The 8454-nt window shown below is 38.4% G+C and overlaps 1 long non-coding RNA gene across 1 annotated transcript; it reads right to left on the bottom strand.

The window, feature by feature from the left end:
- Positions 1–6615: 6615 nt before the first annotated feature.
- On the bottom strand, positions 6616–7607 carry LOC110674487. The gene is made up of 3 exons (XR_002498907.1): positions 7343–7607; positions 7228–7287; positions 6616–6911 (listed from the first exon to the last, which is right to left on the bottom strand). It is a non-coding gene; the product is annotated as an uncharacterized LOC110674487 (long non-coding RNA).
- Positions 7608–8454: the final 847 nt, after the last annotated feature.

The following is an 8454-nucleotide window of genomic DNA, read 5'->3' as shown; positions in this document are numbered from 1 at the left end:
CCGTTGGAATTACTTTGAGAATTATTCCATGACCGATGTTTGGCATTAAAGTCACCTATGACAAATTTTTTTGACTTATTGCGAGTCAATTTTCGCAAGTCAGTTTGGAGCAAATTAACTTGCTGTCCAGAGCATTGAAAAGGCAAATAGGCAGCTATGAAAGTATATTTACCAAACTGTGTTTCAACAGAAACACCTAAAGTTTCAAAAACTTTAGTTTCAAATGACGAAAACAGTTGATGTTTTATACGCCTATGAATGATGATTGCAACTCCCCCACATGCCCCATCAAGTCGATCATTACGATAAACAAAAAAGTTAGGATCTCTTTTGAGTTAAGATCCTGGTTTTAAATAAGTTTCGGACATAATTGCTATATGCACGTTATTAACTGTAAGAAAATTCAAAAGCTCGTCCTCTTAACCTCTGATGATTTCCCATTAGAATTTTCGGTAGACGAAGAGGCGGAGTAGATGTTACCTGCGGCGGTAGGGTTTATTCCATTTGATTTAAAACAAGTAGAATGGGTACTCATAGTACGAATAGGAGAGGAGTTCAAATTACCTGCTACGATATCGGCAAAGAATTTTCCTTGGCTATAAACATTCAAAATTCAAAGATTCGAACGACTACCCGACGGATTAAAATTACTTTGTGAATGAGCATGATTATGATCTTCCTGATGGGTATGATTCCTAATCAAGCGATCGTTAACTGAAAAATGAGTATTGTTCGATACTCTACCTGGCAAATTCCGGAAACGACCGTTATCGTAACGGATATTATCTTTCATCTGCCTGGCACGAGCCACAACGACTCTTTTGCGTGAAGGACAATCCCAAAAATTTGACTTATGATTAGCCCCGCAATGAGAGCATATGAACTTGGTGGTATATTCTTTCACTGGACAGACGTCCTTGGCGTGAGAAGAACCTCCTTAAATCATGCATTTAGCATCCATGCGGCAATTTTTTGTACCATGACCCCACTTTTGGCACCGACGGCACTGAGTGGGGTTCTGGTAATTTCCTCCAGGTTTCTGAAAATGTTCCCATGTCACACGGACATCGAACAAAAGTTTTGCTTTTTCTAAAGCTTTAATATTATTTAGTTCTTTTTTGTTAAAGTGAACTAAAAATATTCTTGAGAAAGCCTTATCCGAATAATGCCAGATTGGGTTTTCTTTTTCATAATGATTATTTGGACTGGGGAAAATCGAAGTAAATCAATTATATCAGGTGACTTATAGTCACTTGAGAGACCTTTCAAGATAACTTTGAACAAACGTTTAGTTTTGTTGTCATAAGTAAAAAAAATTGTGCTTCTTCTCTTCAAGATGTTTGAGAAGAAGTTCGCGATCTTTAAGAGTTCGCCTTTCTTTGCGATTTGGAAGGAAACCTTGATTCCCCTAATGGAGTTCAAGATCTCCTGCCTAAATCCCCCAAATTCGGAACAACTGACCACGATAAGCGGCACTCTTTGCTTCCTCACTTGAATCAAAGAGCCTGGGCTAGAAGCTGCTTCGATTTGGTGTTCGGAAAATTTGTCTAGAGCATCGAACTGATTGCTCATTTCGATACTATTATTCATTTCACCCTTGGAAGAAAGTTCGCATTCCGGGGAAACGTCCTTTCTTCCATTCTTGCCACGTTTAGTGACAGTTTAATATCCCACTTTTTTGGAAGGAAGTTGTGACTTCAGAGATTCACCCTTCCTTTTGTTAGTTGTTGATACCATGTTTAGTTACTAAACGAAAGAAGACGTGACCTTCGAGAGGTTTTTTCCCAAGACGTTTTTCATTATTTTCCATACGTTTTGACAGTTCTCAACTACCATTCTTCCATGCGTTTGTGTTGGAAGTTTGAGAAATTTGAGAATCCAGCGTAGCGCGATCAGTGAGCGGAATACAAACATCAGTGTCGCCGCTAGGTGGCTAGTGAGAGAAACTGAATGTTCAAAAGGTTGTTGTCTGTACTTTTTGCCGCTGGCGCCAACTGTTAGCGTTTAAGAACGAATTAAACAGTCGTCACCCTATTCCAAAGAAACCGTTATTTCCCCTTTCTTTGACAAAACTTGAGTTCATTTTCCCCTTTTACATTAAGAAAAAAGGTTTTGCTTCAAGACGTGCGAATAGCTTTGTAATGAGTGTTTTAACACATGGTACTTTAATTTGATAAGGTCATATTTAGACTTTTTTGTCTTATAAATGTAAATTTGGATAAAGATCTCTTGTTAAACTGACTCGTATCTCTCAAAAAAAAAAAAAAACTAACAAATTGAGAAGGAATTTTAAATTGACTTATTAAAAAAACTGAAGGAATTTTGATTGATTGACGAATTTTACTTTATTTTGATGAAAAATTGGTGGTTAAAATTTATTAAAAAAAACTCAAAGCATTCAACCCTCTCCATACTTAGCTAGATGCCAAAACCGAGGAAGCGTAGGAAACTTTTTTAGGAGCAAATATTATCTAGGAAGCAAACCAATAACTATTTTCCATATTCAATTTAAAATTCTTCATAAATGTACATATCAAATATCCTTCATCACCCTCATCTTTCACTTTAACATTGTGGATTTTTCTCCATTCGAAGATCCTAAACTCTGCAGTAAATCGCATTTATGTCTGGTTTTAGAAAAGAGTAAAGAAAAACTTGGGACAACAGCGATTCACTTCAAGATGGTGAATTTTCTCAGCCGAAACTTTGCAATTAAAACGTTGTTTCAAACCAACGCATTTTAGCCCAAATATGAGCAAAAAACATAAGTGCAAAGAATAATATACATTCTTCAACATTCCAAATGCCAACCATTCGCTTCTCAACAAAAATATTCCCAGGAATCAATAGAGTCCTAAAACCCTGTCCCAATTTTAGTACCGAACGCTTAAGTTAAGGTCAGAAACACATATTTACTCAATATTTAAATGCATTTCGTTGGTTTACGATCAAAAAACAGTTTTTCCTGATTTATAAAATTATGTCACACTCCTTGGTTTATACTTAAATTTCTGGTGTATTTTGTTTTCCCTGTCCCTTATGAAATGTCAGACAGGAACAACCACAGTGTCAAAAACTTGAGCCCCTGTGGCGTGTTTGTCGACCAAGTGAACGTCAATCATGATCAAAACTGTCAAGCTTCAAATTTGAACCCATTTTTTAACTTAAAGTTCAAATATGATAAAGCTGTTATTTGCGCGGGAAAATTTGCCAAAGTAGTAACAAGAACACGCTCTACCGTGTTATTCAATAAAGTTGTGTTTTTTTTTTTCAAAAATGTTAGGACCCAATTGAAGATTTAATCAGAAAACGTCAGCTCTGGATGCTCTGCATTGAATATTTTAAGAGACTTGCTTATGGGCTTCAATGCTGTGCTGTATTCTGCTGTAGGGAGAATTGTCAAAAGTTTTGCCAGGAAATCTTCGAAAGTATTGTCAGATATCCGTGCGGAATCTTCGCAGAAATCTACCAAAGATCACTCCGACAAAAATCGATCGAAAATTTTACTTCAAAACTTAATGAAAGATTCACAAGACTTCTGCGAATGGTTTTTGAAAAATCTGTTAAAAACTTGCTTTGTTCACTTCTTCTAGTAACCAACAATGTTCTGAGATATTTTTGGAGGATCTTGCCAGGAAGCTGGCCATAAATTCTGAATCCAGATTCTACTTCTTTTCAACTGACCTTCGGAGCCCCGGGTGTATACATTACTGTAATCTTTGGCAGTGATCCATAAGTGCTGTGATAACATTCCCATACTCTACACAGCCATCGACCAACCGAAGCGCACCGCGTTCCTCGGAGAAAGTCCCACCAAAAGCCGCCAACGCCGCCACCGCCATCAGAGAGATATCAGCAAATGCCTGTCAACTCGGGCGCTCATAAAATTAACTAAGATGTTGGACATGAGCCTCGATAACTCTAAAAAGAACAACTCTTGGCGCTGAATCCCCATCACAATAAAATTCGGCTCTTCTCGGGGCATGGGATGCAACGTCAGATAGGTATTTCGGTATGGCGTTCGTCGCAATTTCAGCACCGACAGCAGCAGCATCTCTCCCGCCTTTATAGCTCTGCCAAAGTGCCAATTAGTGCATTAAACTGCACTGTTTTAAAATTCAGTGTTTTACTACCGCGATCGCCATTACACAGTTTTGCTCGTTGTCGGACGTTTTGCGATAAGGACGCCAACGACGGCGACGATGACGGGCTCCATTTAGGGTCCAGTCATTTGCCTGCTCTTTGACAGACGGTGAATTTGGAACAGATGGATTGTTGCTGGAGGGAAAAAGCGGAATTTCGGGTATTTTATTTAGCTGGGTTCGACGGTTACGATGAACGACCAGATGCTGCACCTGGCGGCGCACATTGGATCCATGTATTGAACAAAATGGTTTTGAACAATTTTTTGTAGCAGCTTATGAAAATTCCTTCAGATTAGGTTTTTTAAATATAGCAAAGACTGTGTTTTATAAACATTATTTACGATGAAAGCGATATTTCAAAATATATCTATCCGTGTTTAGAATTAACAAAACTATTATAAATTATCTATACAAAGAAAACAACCTAAAACATAACAGTCTTCCTGGAGGAATTAGTGGAGGAATTGCTTAAAGAATACCTGGAAGCATTCCTGAAGGAATTCCATGAAGAATCTCTGGAGGAAACCTTGGAGCAATTCCTGGAGAAGTCCTTGGATTTATCCCTGGAGGACTCTTGGATAAATTCCTTGAGGAATTAGAGAGGAATCTCTGGAGTGATTCGTGGAGGAATTCCTGGATGAATTCTTGAAGAAATCTCAGGTGGAATTCTTGGGAAAATCCCTGAAGGAGTAACTGGAGGAATTCTGGAAAAGTTGCTAGATTAATCAGTTGAGGAATTCCTGGATAATCTCTGAAGGAATTCCTGGAGGAATTCCTAGAGAATCCATGGACGAATTCTTTGATGAATCCATAGAGGAGATCTTGGAGGAATCCTGGAAAAAATCCTGAAGGAAACCTTGTGGAAATTCGTAGAGAAATGCCTGGAACAATATTTGGAGGAATCCCTTGAGGAATTCCTGGAGGAATCTCTGGAGGAATTCCTGGAGGAATCTCTGGAGGAATTCCTGAAGGAATCTCTGGCAGAGTTCATGGAGAAATTTCTGGTGGAATACCTGGAGGAATTCCTGAAAGAATTCCTGAAGGAATCCTTGGACAAATTCCTCAAACCTAGGAGGAATCCCTTGAGGAATTCCTGGAGGAATCCCTGGAGGAGTTCCTGGAGAAATTTCTGGAGGAATTCCTGAAAAAATCCCTGAAAGAATCCTTGACCAAATTCCTTAAAACTTTGAGGAATTCCTGGAGGAATTCCTGGGGGAATCCCTGGAGGTATTCCGGGAGGAATTCCTGATGGAATCCCTAGAGGAATACTTGAAGGAATCCCTGGAGGAATTCCTGATGGAATTCCTGGAGACAAGTCCTAGACAATAGACAAATCCTTTTAATGAATTCCTGGAGAAATCCCTGGAAAAAGCCTAAAAGAATTCCTGAAGGGATCCCTGGAGAAAACTCTGTAGGAATCCATGAAGGAATCTCTGGAGGAATACTTGAAGGAATACCTGGAGGAATTCCTGGAGAAATCGCTGGAGAAAATCCTGGAGAAATCCCTGGAGTAGTTCCTGAAGGAATCCCTGGAGGAATTGCTGTAGGATTCTCTGGAGGAATTCCTGAAGGAATATTTGGAGGAGTTTTTGGAGGAATACGTTGAGGGGAATTTCTGGATAAAGCCTGGGTTGCTTCTGAAAAGGAATCGTTAAAGAAATTTCTCGTCGATTTCTTGCAAAAATTTTCTACAACGACTCCCATTTGAACTGTCATTTCTTTTCAACTGCGTACTGCGATAAAAAAGCGCATTCTTGAGCGAATCCTTGCAAAAATTTCCCATGCATCAAGATAGGCCGAGAAATTACTTGTCAGCAGCGAATCAGGCTTAACTCCTAAAGGATTTCTTGGAGCAATCCCTGTAGGAATTCTTCCAGGAATCTTTGAACAATTCCTAAAGAAATCCCCGAAGGAATATCTTAATTAATCCCTGGAGAATTTCCTGAAAGAATCCCTGGAGCAATTACTGAAGGGCTCCGTGTAGAAATTCCTGGAGTTATCTCTGAAGAAATAACTGATGGCATTCCTGGAGGAATTCCTAGAGTAATTCTTGTTAAAATTCATGGAGGAATTCCTGAAGGAATCCTTGGAGAATTTCCTGGAGGAATTCTTGGCGTAATTCCTGGAGGCATTCCTGAAAGAATCCTTGCATGAATTCTTGGTGGAATCTCTGAAATAATAGCGGGAGAAATCCCTGGATGAATTATTGAAGAATTCCCTGAAGGAATATCTGGATGAATTCCTGGAGAAATCTAACTTTTCTATTTTTGGCCTATGTACGGTACCACAGTGCGGCGGCAGCGATTCACTGCCTGCACTCTAATATGGGCCGTCGATTAAGCATGAGATTCAATCATAAAGAGCAATTTAATTTATTGTTATGGCGAACACTTCATTACTACCAAGAGGCTGAATTTAGGAACATTGAGGGGCATGGAGCTTCTTTGAAGGGTTTCGTTTGCGGCACTGTTTTAACGATTGAGATGTGGTTTATTTTGCCCCCGTGGCAGTCGATAAAAAAACGCGAAAAGGCCACTTTATGAAGTAAAATTGCAGGTATTGAAAGTTGCCCGTTTAATTGATAGCACTGTTTTAATTCGGTCTTCTGAAATCGATGCTCTTTTAATGTTCTTCAAAATTGGTATAATTTTATGCGTGGTTATGTATCATTGCATTTTATTTGGGTTCTTTATCGTAATATAACCAATCTCGCCCGTGGACTTCTCAAGTCACACTGTTGCTTCAGCAGTGATGAACATCTCTTACCTGAAAAGTAAAGAAGATAGAATAGAAATTATTATTTTGGATATTTAATTGAATTAAGAGTATATGAGGCATTCCGATTCGATTAATTTTTCTGTTCACTTAATTTTTGCCTAGGAAAAGTAAAAATATCTAGGTTAGAAAACTAATTGAGCACTTCCATGATTGAATTTTTCTCTGCCGAATTTCTGCCATAAGAGGCACTTTAATACTACGCATATTGTGGCCATAAAAAAATTCTGCCGAAGTGAATCAAAAGATTCAATAATAGGATACGCCTCCCCATACGAAAATTTGATGCAAACTTCTTTTGTGATACCTTCAATAATATTCATCGTCCTAATTGAAAAGCGTAAAACAAAATTGAGTAACCCTTGACCTAGAAAATCAAACCAAATTCATTATTCTGAAGTATAGCAGTAGTTATAATTTACTTGTATTTAGTAGTGTTGACGACTGTGCCTTTTTCACAGTATGATTTTCACGTGTGCTTTGAAAATGCGACCACCAATCTCTCATCAGAAAACCATTACAGGGCAATAATCACCATCAACCAAATTAACTGTATTCACCCGCTGCATCATCACCCAGATTCCGCGATTCACTGCAATAATTGAATCTGCCATCGGAAAATTCGATCCCATCGAATCGCACACAGAGGGAGTAGACGACTATGCATCATCATCCGCTGAAGCAGCTTCTGAACCGTCCCTTTGACTAAGGACTGTTCTCGAAAAAAATGCAATTGAAAAAATAAGATCACCAAAATTCGATTTTACCATGTTTTGTGGATTATTCTTCTTTCTCTTCTTCCTCTTCTTCTTGGCATTTTGACGTTATTGGGACAAAGCCTGCTTCTCAGCTTAGTGTTCAATGAGTATATCCACAGTTCCCAAAACAATTTAAAAGACATGCAATTTCAATATTAGAACACGAAACGTTCTGTTTCAAAAAGAAGTGCTTCATCAGTTATGTCGCTTGCTCCAGCGGGAGAAAACGATTGGACCGGAAGCACACTCATCTGGCATGCAATGCGTAGTCGAGTAATATCGCGAATCCGGTTAGGCGTAATTATATCGTGGATCCCACCTTATTCCACTAACCCAATATTTTTCCGCATGACTACAGTGGAGATGCAGAGGTATATTCGGTCTAGTAACTATGGTAATTATTTTATGCATATTATTTGCCCAAAATTGTAGAAAAAATCTATCAGTTGCTGATAAAAATATCATGGTTAACTAATGGATCAAACTGTGACATATTATGGATCTTATAAAAATACCTGATTTGGCCATTCGGCCATTACAATTGTTTCTACTTTCAAGCATATTTTGTGCATGATCTCAAAACAAGTTGCTGTTCCGATTTTTTTTTCGGATCCCAAAATTTATTATAAAACTTGATCTGTTTTCGCTGTGCTTTTGTTTTTTTTTACAGAAATATGCTTTTTTAAGTAATCCCAATTGGGTCTTACAGTCATGTCTCAATTTAAGTACTAAATGCTTAAGTTCAGGCCAGAAGCACATGTTAACTCAATCCTTAA

Source organism: Aedes aegypti, chromosome 1, assembly GCF_002204515.2.
Source record: "Aedes aegypti strain LVP_AGWG chromosome 1, AaegL5.0 Primary Assembly, whole genome shotgun sequence".
Classification (NCBI taxonomy): Eukaryota; Metazoa; Arthropoda; class Insecta; order Diptera; family Culicidae; genus Aedes; species Aedes aegypti.
Note: the sequence above shows the minus strand (reverse complement) of the source record. Positions and strands in the feature narration are given on the sequence as shown.